At 36.8% G+C, this 16,151-nt stretch overlaps 1 protein-coding gene and 1 pseudogene across 7 annotated transcripts in view; one reads left to right on the forward strand and one right to left on the reverse strand.

The window, feature by feature from the left end:
- Nucleotides 1-16,151, forward strand: part of RNF111 (ring finger protein 111) — a 210,216-nt gene that overhangs the window by 20,152 nt on the left and 173,913 nt on the right. For 5 of the 7 annotated variants that reach the window (XM_077128047.1, XM_077128057.1, XM_077128054.1 and 2 more), the window contains one exon: nucleotides 1,453-1,516. The exons of the other annotated variants lie outside the window; for them this stretch is intronic. The gene's annotated coding sequence lies outside the window, so the exon portion shown is untranslated. The remainder of the gene's footprint in view (nucleotides 1-1,452; nucleotides 1,517-16,151) is intronic. 7 annotated transcript variants of the gene reach the window in all.
- On the reverse strand, nucleotides 11,073-14,159 carry LOC143656182 (serine/arginine repetitive matrix protein 1 pseudogene; annotated as a pseudogene).

Raw genomic sequence — 16,151 nt, forward strand, 5'->3', positions numbered from 1 at the left:
TTGAAAGTTCTACAAAAGAAAATCAGTAAGTCCAATAATCTTCATGGGAGATTTTTTTTAACATACTTCCCACAGTAACTAATATAGCCAGCAAACAGACAATAAGGACATAGAAGATTTGAAAAACGCAATTAACAAACGTGACCTCATGAACATACACAGAGCATTGGTCCTAACAATTGCAAAATAAATGTTTTTAAAAACTTAGAGGGATAAGTATAGAATTAAATGTATTTATTAGAAAAGAAGAAGGGCTGAAAATAGCCAGCCATGCATCTTATTAAGTTTAGAAAGAATGGCAAAAACCATCACAAACAAAAACAAAGTTAGAGGAAGGAGATAAAGATAGGAGTAGAAATTAATGCAATATAAAATAAACTTGCAATAGAGGGGATCCTCCAAAGCCAAATGTCAGTTCTTTGACAAACTTATAAAATTTAAAGACAATTTAAAGAAAAAAGAGAGAAGGCACAAATAATTCAAGAATCAAAAATGATTCTACAGAGCATGCAGAAATTTATAATGAGAGTATCAGGAACAACTTTATACCAAAATTTTGAAAATTCAGATGAAATGAACAAATACTTAGGAAAAATGCAATTTATCAGAAACTGACACAAAATGTTAGCAAATTGAATATAGTAGTATATTTTCAAAAGATAATCATGACCAGATTCAGATTGGCATTATACTAGACATGCAAGATTATACATTTAAAATATTAGTGAATGTCATTTGCCACATTAGCAGATTAAAAGAAAATCCTATGCTTTCAACAGATCTGGAAAAATCTTTAATAAAAGATCCAGTCAAGATAAAAATGTCTTAGCAAACTAGGAATAAGGGAAAACTATATTATATATTAATCTGATAAAAGAATTTAAAAAACTGTATCAGATATGGTAAAAATGATAAATTGTCCATTTGATATTGGAAACACAACACCTATGTCCACCAACATCTTCAAAGTGCAATGGAAGGGGTTGCATGGGTAGTTCAATGGTTGAATTCTTGCCTGCCACATGGGATTCAATTCCCCCCAGAATAAACTGTTGTGAGCAAAATTCCCTATGATACATATATCACATACCTGCCTCTCTCTGTGTGTATGTATAGATATACATATATGGAGGGAGACACATAAAAAAAAAGAAAATCCAATGGAAGATAAACTAAGGCAAGAAAACTAAAAGGTATAACATAGGAAGAATCAAAACTGTCATTATCTACAAAAAATTCTTAGAATTCATGAGAGGATTTATCTAGGTTTCTAGACACTCTATCAATGAATATACAGCAGTTGGCATTCCAATAATATTTCTTAAGTTAAAATGCTGTGTTCTTGATGAAGCCATGTTGGAAACTCCCACAAAGACTCTTCTCCTCCCTAGTATAACCCCCTTTCTCAGGCCAGTAGAGCTCTGAGAATATTCCTCTTCTTTTTTGTTTCAGTACTTCAGCTTGCTTTTTGAAATCTTGGAAATTCTCTCCCCTAAAGCCAAGCTTCAAACTCAGAGTAAGTTTCCTCAATTCCCCACTTTTTCACTTTTCTATATTGCTTATGAATTATTTTAAAAGGATAAGATATTATGAAAACACTATGGAAACACCTATGATGTGCTCCTAAAATAATTGGGGACACTTCCTAATAAATGTGATATCTCAGCTGAATTTTTAAAAATGAAAGGAATGGAAGAAGTAGTAATGGAGGAAGGAGTAGAAGAATCAGCATGTGGGAAGCACAAGAAGGTATGGGAGAGCATATTGCAGTCAAGAAATTTCCAGTATAGTACAAGAGGAAAGGAATGGTCAGAGATGAAACTGGAGAGATAGCCTGGAGTTTCCCAGGTATGCTACAGTAAGAAAACAGACAGCCCAGCTAGTGAACTACTGCTGTAATACAGCTGAAAAGTGGTGTAGTCTTGAATTGAAGAGTGATGTGGAGTGGGAGGTTAATTAAGGAAGTAGAACCCATAGGTCTATGCTTAGTGGTCTTGTTGCATAAATCAGCTACATGAGTTTAAGCTATTCTTAGTCAAGTTGGAATCCTAACTTATAAAAAAATGGTGTTCTCAGCCATTTTTTTTCTCCTCTTCCAGTATTTTACAAGTGCTCACCTGACCTTTACTTTAATTATTAGCCACATAGAGTGAATTCACGAATCTACCTCCCTGCCCAGACCTGTCCTTGCATTTTGGACCCTAACAGCCAACTGCGTATTAGAAGGTTCCACTTGGATGCCCACATCAATGAAATGCAATACATGCAAATTCTCTTATATCTTCCACCTAAAATGAAAAAACTGATATATTTTGTTATACAGAACAAATACTTATAAACATAAGAGGTTATATAGATGTTAGGCACAGGGGCGCTAAAGGATTCCACATGAGACAGTGAGTTAAAGCTTAAGGGGTTTATTGCTAGAGAGAAATAGATTGACAGAGAGCAAAGGTAGAGCAGGCAGGTGGGAGCCTGTGAAACCTGTTAGCGAAAGAGAAAGGAAAAATGGCTCCGACTCTCTTTCTGACAGCTTGTGGTTTTAAAGGAAAAACCACTCCAAGAGGGGTGGGGGTGACGTGTGGCCACAGGCATCCCCAGAAGATATCAGGTTGTGCAGATCATGACTTCACACTCATGGTTATCTGGTCTGGCCTCTGGTGGGTGGGGTGTCAGCATGTTTGTGCTCACTGTCTTGCTGTCACATCAGGTCCTGTCAGAAGAGCTGCTGAGGGAGAGAAACATGTCACAGAATCCATTTTGTATATTAAGTTTTATTTTTGGATACCTGACATTCCTTTTTATTTTTTAATTGACTGGAGTTGGGATTAGATTGGGGAGATGCCTTAGCTTAGCTTGAAGCAATTTTTGGAGGGAGTTAGGACATCGTGTTCTCTTTTTGGCTACTTCCTGCTGTGTCCGGGCAAAGTTGGGGAAGGAAAAATTACTTTGAACCAGGCAGGGACATCATTAATTGGTCTGTGAAAGGACCAGGTTTCAAATTTTTGATGTAGCAGGAGTCTGTCTTCAGAATTTTGCTGGTTGGTCACGGCTGCTGTTGACCTGTGAACAAACTTAGATAGACATTGTAAGAAGCAAAGGTTTAGGAGGAAAATTAATCAGAGGATAATTGAGGAAGAGTGAGTTGTTAATAAGATTAAAGGGGTGAAGGAATGAATTGATGAAATCACTTGTTATTTTTGGAGAGTTTAGCATCTTCAGGTTTCAGAGTTTCTTTGGCATTGAAACAATTTGGAGGTTTTAAGTTTCTGAAAAACAAACTTAATAAGTACATTAGATATTTTTTAGGGTTTCTAGGAATATTATTGGGTAGGATTTGCCATATTATGGCAATTTGTAATATCTGGCTGAAGTTTTCATAAGAGTAACCTACGGAATAACCTCTTGACTTGATTTGAAATCTCTTAGCCATTGAAACTCTTTTTCCCCCTTCTGGTCAGTTCATCCATGTCAAAGTCAGGCTTATGTTTGGAGCTTATGTCTCACAGTGCCAGGGCCAGCCATGTTCTGTGATATTAAGGTCAGTTGTATTTCACACTGTTAGTTGCCAGGTTTATATTCCAGGAAATTATATCCCACGTTGGGGGGATGCTTAGAGTTTGGCTTAGAGAGAGACCACATTTGAGCAACAGCAGAGATCTTCTGGAGATGGCTCTTAGGGACTAATTCTAAGTAGGTTTAGTTTACTATTATAGAAATAAGTTTCAGAAGGGCAAGCCTTAGAATTGAGGCCTTGGCTATTTGGGGAATTCCTAATAGTTTTCTTTTTCCTAGTTCCTTAAGGGACTTTGTAGACACTTTTTCTTTTTTTTTTTGTCCCAAACACTCTGAAATGTAGAGTATAAAATATTAACTTGTATGCAACATCAAGATTTTGTTCCTTATTCCACTTTTATATTAAATAAAGTTGAATTAGGTTGTTTAATTTCCTGGACAGATTAAATTAGATAGTGCAAATTTTGGACAAAATAAACATTTAAAAAAATTTTACACAAAAGTTAAAGCTTTAAAATACAGACAGTATTATTTTTTACCTTGTATATTGCTTTATCTTTTTTTATATAAGTTCCATTATATTTTTAATGGAGTTTGAGGGTTATAAAGAGTAAAGTACCTTAGAATGTAATGATAATAGTTAATGCTTAAAGTCTGAGCTTTAATATTTATAAGTATTTTTAAATGAAGCTTTTTTAGAAATAAAAACATTAGACAGTTGTTTTATATTAAGAAATTATAGCAGAAGTTTTGTTCTATTATATTTTTAAACATTTATTGGTTATGTTATTTAACAGATAAAATATATTTGTTTAACTTTTTTTTTTACATTTGAGCACTGTATGTATTTTTAGAGAAGTATTAGAGTAAAGAGTGCAACTGACAATTGGCTGTTTTTATGAGTTGTAGGCTTTTTAAAATAATTAAAACCATGATTAATAACACCATACCATTGCTCAATATTATATAGATTAGTATTAGGATATAACATTGATAATGAGAATATTGTCAGTTTTTTAGGAATTTATATAATGGTTAGACATATGAATATTTTACTTGTTTAAATTTAATTAGTAACAAAATAGAAAATTTTTTTTAACCATTGTAATGTAATTTAAATACTTTTCATGAAATAGACTTAGTTATTTTAGTACCTTAGCATTTTATTTATGTAAGGTGAAAGAACAAATTATTTGTGACAGTTTTTTTCTTAAGAGTGAAAAGACTTGTTTCTGAAATAGAGGATAATGCCAGCATAAATATTAATAAGATTATTATTATTTATTATATAAATAATAACTTATACAAAGAAGTATTTGGATGATTAAGAAAAATTGTTTTTCAAAATAATTTATATTAAGAGATACTGAGAATTCATGTAATAGAACACAGAGAAAACTTAACTTTAGTTTTGTATGAATATTCAGCATAACACAAAAGCTTTCCTTTTTTTTAAGTATATGATAAGCAGACCTATTAAATTTTGGTTAGTACCAATTATAACGGACAGAATTTACTTTTATAAACCTTCTTTATAACTCTTTACAATTATTTTGTTTTTTTTAAATATTTTTTATTAATTAAAAAAAATTACAAGAAGCACAAACATTCCCAACACATACACTCAGCAATTCACAATATCACATAGTTGCATATTCATCATCATGATCATTTCCCACACATTTGCATAAATTCAGAAAAAGACATAAAAAGACAACAGAAAAATAAAAACAGGGAAAAAAATTTTACATACCATACCCCTTACTAATCCCTTTCATTGATCACTAGCATTTCAAACTAAATTTATTTTAACATTTGTTCCCCCTATTATTTATTTTTATTCCATATATTCTACTCATCTGTTGACAAGGTAGATAAAAGGAGCATCAGACACAAGGTTTTCACAATCACACAGTCACATCGTGAAAGCTATATCATTATACAATCATCATCGAGAAACATGGCTACTGGAACACAGCTCTACATTTTCAGGCAGTTCCCGCCAGCCTCTCCATTACATCTTTTTTTTTTTTTTTTTTTTTTTGCCCTAAAACATGTCAGCCTTTATTGAGCTCTCCCAGGACCATAAGTGGAATTTTCACAATACATTACAGATCAGAACATTCTAAAAATCCTTTATGAACATCATTTCTTCCCCCAAAGTTCCACTCCTCTGGCTCAGACCTCTCCCCTTGTCTTTACTTTCCTCCAAAGTTCCCTTGAGAAGGAAACTGTTTTCTTTGGGTAGCTCCTTGAGCTTTCTTACCCCTTCTCTCATCGTTGTCTTCCAGTACCCACCCTCCTTGTCCTAGTTTATTAGGAGAAGCAGGGAGGGGGTGTACAGGGTGGGCTTTACTGGAAGGCTCTGTGTCAGGAGGGGTTGGTGGAAGAGCCAGTAAATAGCATAAGGGGATCTTATGTTCAAAGTCTTAATCATTCAAACCCAGTGACTTCGGGCTCTTATTAAGGGGTTTCCATTTTACCAACATGGTTGAAAATTTCTGATTTCCAATTCATTCTTCAGTTCTTTGGAAAGGAATAATAATTCAGTTACATGAATCAGATATGCACAGGATGGCAATGCAATGACAACAGGTACGTTGGCCCAGAAAGTCCTGAGATGATGTGCTTGCTGTATACCTTCCTAGTTGTGGGACCTGTTTGAGCCTCAGTTTCCTTATCTCTAGGATATGAATGATAATTTCTTCCTCATAGGATCAGTTTGAGGATTAAATGGGAAAGCAAATATAAATTGCCTTACACACAGGAGATGGTCAGTCAACTGCTTTACTGGGACTTCAGGTCCAGAGATGCTTACAGGTCAGTCTAGTCATAGTGGATTTTTAAATTTTTATTTGTTAGAGGTGATGAGTTTGAGGCTCTAAGAGGCCAAGTGGTTTGCCCAGCTGGTTGGTGTATGACCTTCTAGTTCTTTGTTCACTGTGCTTATGGGGATGTTTTCCAAACCAAGGTTTGGAATAGATGGTCTGTTATGGTATTTTTTTTCTGGTTTATTAAAATATGTAATTATATGAATTATAAGAAAATTCAAATATTAAATCACATATAGTTCATATTTAACCACTTAAACTATTGAAATATGAAAACTATGAAGTAAGGATTGTCATGGAAAAACTATTATAACTCTATAATTATGATTCTGTAATTTTCTTTGACTCTGTATTGCACGAATGTGTGTAGGCATATGCACACATATATATACATATTATGAATTTTTATACATGTGACATATACATTATAAGTAAATATGCTTTTTCATCTTTAGGTCTATGTAACCACAGAAAGTTGATGGAATTACAATGGAAAAATGGTGGGTAGGGAGAAAGAGCTGGGGGATAATGCATTGAATTTGGAATATGTTGAGTTTGAGGTGCCTGAGGGGTCTTGTGTGTGTATAAAATTTTCTTTGTTGAGTTTCCTCCCTTGACTGTGTAATTCCTACTCTTCCTGGGCTTTTGCCTTATCAGGCAACTTGATTTGAGGCTAGTGAAAGGCTTGGCTTACACGTCCATTACATCTTGAATAACAAGATGATATCTACTTGATGCATAAGAATAACCTCCAGGATAACCTCCCTTCTCTGGAATCTCTCAGCCATTGACACTTTGTCTCATTTCCCTCTTCCCCCTTTTGGTAGAGAAGTTTTTCTCAATTCCTTGATGTTAATTTTCAGCTCATTGTAAGGTTTTTCTCAGGCCCTTGATGCTGAGTCTCCTCTCATTCCAAGATCTCTGTCCCACGTTGCCAGGAAGGTCCACACCCCTGGGAGTCATGTCCCATGTAGAGAGGGGTAGGGTGGTGAGACTGCTCGTTGTGTTGGCTGGAGAGAGGGGCCACATCTGAGCAACAAAAAGGGGCTCTCTTGGGGGTGACTCTTAGGCCTACAATTATTTTGTGACAATTTATTTTTATAAACTTCTTTTTTATAACTTTTTACAATCATTCTATGACAGACTGAATTTATTTTCATAAACGTTTTCTTTATAACCTTTTGTAATTATTTATAACTTATAATTAAAAATGAATATGACAAATAAAATTAATTTCTTCCAACTCTCTATTACTTTATTTAGGGCTTGTAATTTACAATGACTATAACAAACTCATTTTTTAAAAACTTTTTATTACCTTTTGTGTTTATTTTATCTATAGTTTTTATTCAAACTGCATTATAATTAGAAATAAATTTGATAATAAATTTACAAAGCTTTTGAACCTGTATACTTTCTTTTAATAAAAGTATTTATGAAGGGGAGAAGAGCTAGGTATTTATAAAATAATGGAAGAAGGGAAGAAATTTATGTTTGTGTTTGCAATATGGCCAGGCATTTATATACTTTATACTCAGAACACATAAATGTTCATTTTATAATATATTTAAACAGTTTTTAGTTTAACTTAGCAAAAACAAATTTTTTAAACAATATTTTTACTGCTAAATAATGCCAGGAATGTTTTAAGTTACAGTTTTTAAAAACTGGTTTAGAGTTTTATTTGTTTAAATACTACTTTTTTATTTAAAGACTTTACATGTGTTATTTTTATGAGGACTTAGGTTATTTAAAATTTTTTTTTTGCTTTTTAAACTTTTTCAGCATTTCTATTCCTTTTTACCATTGTTTTATATGAAGTCTTAATAGGTGTATATTTGAACTAGAATATAAACCCTTAGAAGCTAAGATTTATGTTTTTTTATTCATTACAGACTAGAATTAGTGAAGTTATAACTTCAAATTTTTATACATTCTGAGGTAACAAATGGCTAAATAAGAAAAGTCAGATTTTTTTAACTTTAGTTAACCATAAAAATCCATTTATATTTTTATTAAGCTTAATTGATTTTTTAAATAGAATATATTTGAAGTATTAGCATATTTTCATTTTTATTATTATATATATGTGTGTGTTGTTACTATTAGGTACATTACTCAGTTTATGCAACCTGTTAGGCTACTTTAAGAGGAATTTTGAGAATGTACTTATAATATTAGTTTATTTATTAGTAAGTTTTTTTAAATTTAGGGAGAACATACTTAAGTAGAATAAAATTGCATTTGCTTAATTGAAAGATTCATTATTTAATTTCTTCTATTTTTATATTATTTTAAAATTACATAGAACTTTAAAAGTATAGTGAGTGTTAAGTTTTGGGAACTATATTGAGCTTATTGAATTTGTCCCAAGTTTAAATTTAGGAAAACTTTTTAATTGGTAGTACAGACAGAAAAATATTAAGCTTAGAGCTTGATAAAAATTTTCTTATTAATTTGCTGTTGATATCCAGAGGCATGAGACTATACATTGAAAATGCATATAGGCAGAAATAGGAAATGTATTATTTGAAAAGAAAAACAGAAACACTGAAGTATTTTTGAGAGGCATAAATAAAGGTTTGAATATGCCACTCCACCCCATCTTCATTTTTTGTAAAAATGGGATGAACTAACACACCTGATTTTTTACTTGTAGTGGTATTTTCATTTAAATTATAGTGAGGTTAGATTATGTTATTGAGATAAAACCTTTTTATAGACTTATAACTGAATACTTTTAATTTTTAATTCACCCTAAAGTGTCCCTTTTTAGAATTTTTGTAATTAGTAACAAATTATGAATTTTTGACTAATATAAATGTAGGACTATACCAATTAATAATTAGACTGAACACATCAGTTAACAGACAGGCATTAAATATTTAACATATCAAATATATTAGTTAACAATTAAACACACATGAAACACTTATGTGATATAATAGCGCAGAGGAATAAAGTTAAATTTGGGAGGAGGAACTTTCAGACCATTTGTTAATCAGGAGTGCCATGTTGTGGGGCAATGTTTTTCTTGTTCTAAAGGGTATTATGGCCAAGCCGAATTGCAGAGAAAAATAAGTTTTGTTTGTTTGTTTTGTTTTATTTTCTTTTTTAATTGGAATTTACCGAGATTATGAAGTAAACATCCCAGAAGGGTAGAATCAGGAATTGTTATGGTGTTACCCATGATTATTTACTAATTTTTAATATGGAGGGGGAGGTTTGCTACATGCTAGGGATTTTGCTTACAGAAGGCTTACGGAGGCCTGCTCATGGAAACTTATGTTTAACTGCTTCTTTCGAGGCTGACAGTCACCAGCTCCATTGAAGGCTTATGGTCTCCCTAGGGACTTGTGTCTGGGATGTGCTGACTCTTTCTGGGGCCCTGCAGACAGAGGAGGCTTACAGAAGTTACCACCTCCATTGGTGGCATACAGGCCAGTGTAGCATTAAGTGAGGTTAATTTACCCAGATCGAAGACTCATTCATAACAATAAAGCAGGCATTCCTGGTTTGTTGTTGTGGATTAGGAAAGTTTGCAGTCTTTTGCTTAAAAAGCAAAAATCTTAAAGAAAAAAAAAGCTTAAAAAATGTCCCCGAAGTGTTTTTTTACTGCTACACAGGAAAATGCTCATAGAGCTGGAGAGTTTAGACTGAGCTCAGGCTTTAGGCCAGGCCCACTGAGGCAGGCCAAGATGTTGCTGGGACACTGAACAAAACTCTCACAGGGCGATCTGGGCAGAAAGACATCACTTTTCTAGGGCCAAATTGGTTGTAGTCATTTAAATGTTGTGGATGTGAGCTGGTGTCAAGTTAAGATGGTCTCAGCCAGAAACTCAAACCATCAGTCACATGGAAACCATAGCCACCATGCTGGTTTGGTGCATGGAGTGACTGCAAGACTGCCCCAAGGGGTTGGAAAGCTAAGCCTTTAGTCAGACCTCCATCCTGGGTTTTGGCACCATTTATGTTAGGCACAGGGGTTGCTAAAGGGTTCCACATGAGATAGCCAGTTAAAGCTTAGGGGGTTTATTGCTAGAGAGAAATAGATTGACAGAGAGCAAAGGTAGAGCAGGCAGGTGGGAGCCAGTGAAACCTGCTAGCTAAAGAGAAAGGAAAAATGACTCTTTCTTTCTGACAGCTTGTGATTTTTTTTTTAAATTTAGAAATTTATTGTTTAATCCACAAGCTTTATATAGCTTTAGTTAAAAAAAAAACCAAAAACAATGAAAACAAACACTATTTCAAAGTCTAGGCTCTTCCAGCCTTCCAAATACAAGAGCTCTGAAATTTGTGTGTATCAAATGGAAGTACAAGACAAAATTTTGAATGAAGCCATGACGTTTCATAAAACAAAATTTTATATAACTGAAGGATCCTATATCTAATAACTAGATAATTGCCTTTACAAAAGAAAAGGAGGGAAAAAAACCCAAAACACCAAAACCAGAATAGAATGAAATTCCAGTGTTCCAAATCGACTTGTTACACATCAATATAAACCCACAGTGTCCTGGCAAACAACATGCTTTCATTTTCTGTCTTACCCCTCGAGTTCAAATCTTGATTCATTTCAGCAGAGACTCCACAGGCAACAGGAAAGATTGTGGCATTAAAATAGTCATTTATACTTTTGTGGCAGTTCAAACAGTGGTCTTATTTCTGGGCAAGCTTACAAACCATACCGGGTCGGAAGCACCATAACTTAAATGGGTGCTAAGACTCAAATGAGAGGAAAAAAAAGAAACCAATGCTGGAAATAGCCAGAGGCATTAAAGGAACCATAAGAATGCCAACCATATCTAAACCCCCTTTTTAAAAAGAGGATTTTTTTTTTTTTTGGCTTAGAATATTTCACTCTAAATGAATTTATGTGAGCTGTCAATGAGAGAATTTCACTAATACACTGTGGACACCTTTTGCAATGTAAATCCATGCCCCTTTTTACATGGTGAACTTCAACCTAGCAATTATTACAACAAATGTTATAGTCTAAAGCTCAAACACGTTTTAGCAATTTTGAAATTGAATTGCGTACAAATCAAATAAAATTTACATCATAACAAACATTTCCATCTAAGACTGTGGGGACACTTGAGCCTTCCGCACTGATCTCAGGGCCTTTTCACGCAGGTGCTTTTCTAAGTCATCAAGGTTATCTTCAGCTTCACTTTCAGTCTCCTTTTTAGGTTCTGGCTCTGCGACTCTGGTTCTTCCTGTGCTGATGTAGTTGTGGGAGCAGCAATGGCTGCAGGGATTACGACAGCTGCAGCAGCTGCAGCCACAGCCTTTTCCTTCTTGTGTTTTTTGTGCTTCTTGTGCTTCTTCTCCTTTTTGTGTTTCTTGTCCTTCTTTTTCTTCTTTTTCTTCCCACCTCCTTCCTGGTCTGAATTCCTTGCTGGAGATGGGCTTGGTGTTGGGCTCTTAACTTTTTTGACTGGTACCGCTGGTGACCAGTTTGTAGAGGGTGACTGAGACTGAACAGGGGATGAAGGTGCTTGGGGTTTTTTAGCTGCTGGCTCAGGAGATCCTGAGACAGAGTGAGAGGATGAGACCCTCCGTACAGACTGAGGACTTGGTGAGGCAGCCTTTTTTCTTTTTGGGTTCCGGAGTTCTGGAGACTCTCCTAATGGGCCTAGTACTTGGAGATGGGGACTGCCTTCTTTGGGGTGATGATGATGCTCCTCTTCGAATGGGGGGAGGAGGGCTTGAGGTGGTCTGAGGAGCTCGAGGCTGTGGTGAGGGCGAATGCCGTTTGTTTGGTTGTGGAGATCGGGCCTCCCGGGTGGATCGGCTTGGGGAAGACCCCTTCCTATGTTTTGATGATAACAATGGTGAATGTCTCTTGGTGACGGGGGAGCTTCTTTGTTTGGGAGGTGGAGAATGGGAGACCCTACGCTTTGGTGGTGAAGATGGTGATGCCCTTCTTTTAGGAGGGGGAGGGGAAGAAGCTGTTCTTCTCTTTGGAGGTGGAGAAGGAGAGTATCTTCTTTGTATTGGAGGAGAGTATCTTCTCGGGGAAGGTGAGCGCCGACGTGGCGGAGGAGAAGGAGTCCTTCGTCCAGGTGGTGGTGTGGGAGATCTGCGTCGCCGAGGAGGAGCTGGAGAAGGAGAACGTCGCCTTCTGGCAGGTGGTGGGGAGGGACTTCTTCTCTGTCTACCACGAGGGCAAGTCTCCTTCTGGCGCTTTCGTGGTGATGGAGAGGCACTCCGGAAAGGGGAATGTCTCCGCCGTCTGCCTACCTCACCATTTTTCACATGAGACCTCTTGGGTCGCTCATCTTCTGAGGAGGAGGAGGAGCCGGAGTCAGATGAAGACTGCTGGTTTTGTCGTCTATACTAGCGCCTCTGCTGCACAGAGTCTGCTGCTGCCATCTTGCCACCTTTATCTTCGGATTCAGACAATTCTACTTTTCTGGGCTTGGGTGCTGGTGAAGGAGACTCTCTTTTCTCAGTACCTTTATGTTTTGTCACTTTACTTGAAACTCTCCCTGGAGAGACAGAAACACGACTTTTTACGGTATGGTTTGACTGCTGGGGTGTTGGGGAATGACGAGCTTTTGGCGGTGGAGTTGGTGGAGGTGAAGGTCGGTGCCTTCGCCTGGGAGGACTTGTTGAAGGAGATAACCTACGAGTTTTTCGAGGGGGACTAGATGTCCTCTTGGGAGGCTTCTTTGGTGGTGACCGGGAATGAGAAGAAGATGATGATGAGCTACTCCCAGACAAGGATGCTGATGAGCGCCTTCTTCGTCTCACTGGAGATCTACTCCTTCTATGCCTTGGTGGAGGAGGCGTTCGTCTTGGTGGAGTTCTTCTCCGAGGAGAAGGCCACCGTCGTGGGCTTGGCCGCCTTCTAGGTGAATATGATCTTGATCGGGATCTATGGCGCCGTCTAGGTCGAGTATGAGACGGAGCGCGGGAACGAGTCCGGGACCTTGATTTGGAACGTGACCGAGATCTCAGTCGAGCCTTTTCCTTTTCCTTTTCTTTTTTGGAATTTTTTTCTGGAGAAGGTTCTTTAGGTTCTGGTACAGGTTCAGGCTTAGGAACTTTCAGGATGTCACTAGTAGAAGTGGCTTCTTGTACTGAAGGTTCTTTTACTTTTACTGAAGGTTCTGGGAGCTCTGGAGTTTTCTCCTTCTTTTCTGGAGCAGGGGAAGGACTCCGGCTCTTGGTTCTGTGACGGGGAGATGGAGAATGACTGCGCTTTCTCTCTCTCCTGACAGGGGAAGATCGTCTTCTAGGGGAAGGAGATCTGAATTTGCGTCTTCTTGGGCTTCGAGACCTTTCCATTTTTTCTCTGTTGCTTTCTTTTTCTTCCTTATCCCTCTTATCTTTGTCTTCATCTTGCTTTTTCATAGATGCCAATTTTTCTTGTTCAATCTGTCTCTGCTTTATTTCTTCTTTCTTCAGTTCTAGGAAAGCAGAAGGGATTCCAGCAATGTTTTCTTGTGCACTTAACAGCAGGGGCCACAGTTCTCCCATAAATTCTCTAGCATTTTTTCCATTCAAAAACCCAGTCAGGTTGATTTGCATCATTTTGCAATCTGGATTCTTTACTTCCAGCTGGTTAAATATAAACTCAATCACAACATCATCTTCAAATCCAAGGATTTCTGTTACTCGTTTTGTTATCCAAGGCTTGATAACCTCCAGATTTACTTTGCTCATGTCCACCTTTTTTCTAGGCATTCTGCAAATTTCAGTTGCTTCAGTAGCTTCTTCTGTTTGTTGCTGAACCGATTATCCTGTTCTGCACTAGTTCCGCGGAAGAAGCCCGCGTCCATCTTGCTGCCTCGCTCAGAGATCGCTCCCTATCCCCCAGCTTGTGATTTTAAAGGAAAAACCACTCCAAGAGGGGTGGGGGTAACATGTGGCCTCAAGCATTCCCAGAAGATAACAGGCTGGTGCAGGTCATGACTTCACACTCATGGTTCTCTGGTCTGGCCTCTGGTGGGTAGGATGTGGGCACGTTTATGTTCACTATCTTGCTGTCACATCAGGTCCTGTCAGAAGAGCTGCTGAGGGAGAGAAACTGAAGGGGCCCCCATGTCACAGAATCCATTTTGTGTATTAAGTTTTATTTTCTGATACCTAACAATAGACATACCACTAAAGTATTCTAGGTTTGTTTAACTTATTTATCTCCAAACTTATTGGAAACCTATCCATATTTATAAAGTCAGTCACCCAACAGTGGAAGTGGAGATTTGCTGTCTCAGGTGAGCAGAGATTCTGGGTTGAAGACTGTATGGCTGTAGAACAGTTACTTACTGCTAAATGTTCAAATTGAGACATGGGAGCTGAAAACTGCATGTTCCCATCATGATTTGACTTCACTCCTAGATGAGTAGACTATCCTTTGCTATATTGCTGTCTGAATGAGGAACCTCAAATCCACACATTTCACCTGAAGTTGTAAGTTGTATCTGCATTCCTTTTTTTTTTCTGTTATAACTCTTTTGCTATTTTACTACCAATACATACCTTGAATATTTTTAAATAAAACATAAAATATTCACCAATCTTTTGATGTATGGTTAACAGCATAGAATGAAATGTTCATTGAGGGCCAAAGATTGGCAAGAGTGATCCCATAAGTTGCTTTACCTTAATTCATTTATTGAACCTGTCTAAAAGTGGTGAACAAATATAAACCAGATCAACAGTATGAATAAATGTGTCTCCCCACAGCCTCCCTTCATTCTTCCCGGAGGTGCACCCAAAGGTCAATAGTTTGAGCAGCCCTTGGGAATGAAAACTGTCAAGTAAATGTTGTGAAAACAATGACTGCCTTTCATGTCATGTAAAATGGTATGAGGCCAGATGGGGCAACCACAACCGTGTTCAAAAGTGTACCCTATTACCATATGAGGAAAATTCCTACTGGGCCATAATTTAATGCTCTGTGTTCTAGTTCTTATGGCTTCAACAAGCCTATTCAGTTTCAGCGCATTAGCCTTGGTTTTTAAAAGAGGGATTAGCCTTTTCTTTGAATTTTGGAACTCATATTTCTTAGGTTTAAGTAATGTTTAATTAAATTGCATAGAGTAACAAGTGCAACTGGAAAAACAGGTTTTAGAACAAACCCAGCTGACTCATGGTTAACATATAGCCCAATTGCTGGCAGCAGAAGTGTATGGTCATGCTAGAGGATAGCCCAAGAGCTCTAAGTGTTCAGATGGTCATGGGTTTCAGAGTATTTTAAAGAGAGAATAGAAATATTGCTCAATACGCTGAGGTAAGAGGAGGTAGGTCAAGAGCATTTCTATCCTATATGTATATGTAAACTATATGATTTTACACTTTTGGGGTTAAGGAGGAGCTCTCAATCTGTTCATATGTTCTATAATTACTCTGTGTAGCTGCCATACCCTTAAAGGGCAGTTTTTCAGTTTTTTTTTTTCATAGAATCTTCAACAGCTTTAAGTGGATACCCATGGCAAAAGCAATACTATATATTCACTTTTCTCTTCCTGGGCACCCAGTCAGTTTGGTACAACCTTGCCAGCAGTCTGGCTAATGGGATGTGGGTGGAACTGATATAACCATTTCAGGCCTTGCCCTTAAAAACCTCTTAGGTAATATTCTAGTCTCATCTTTCTTTACCACTGTTACTTTACAGTCCTCATGGTCAGATAGTTTAGCTACAAGATGGTAAAGTTTCTCCTGAACCACAAAAACTGTTGTAACCAATGCCCTGCTTGCAATAGTGCCAGTTAAGCCCCAGTCCAGGTTTGATAGTCTAAAAACTAAAAAAACTTAGAGATAAGAGGGCCAGTAGGAATAAGCAGTAAAGGT

Source organism: Tamandua tetradactyla, chromosome 14, assembly GCF_023851605.1.
Source record: "Tamandua tetradactyla isolate mTamTet1 chromosome 14, mTamTet1.pri, whole genome shotgun sequence".
NCBI classification, from domain to species: domain Eukaryota; kingdom Metazoa; phylum Chordata; class Mammalia; order Pilosa; family Myrmecophagidae; genus Tamandua; species Tamandua tetradactyla.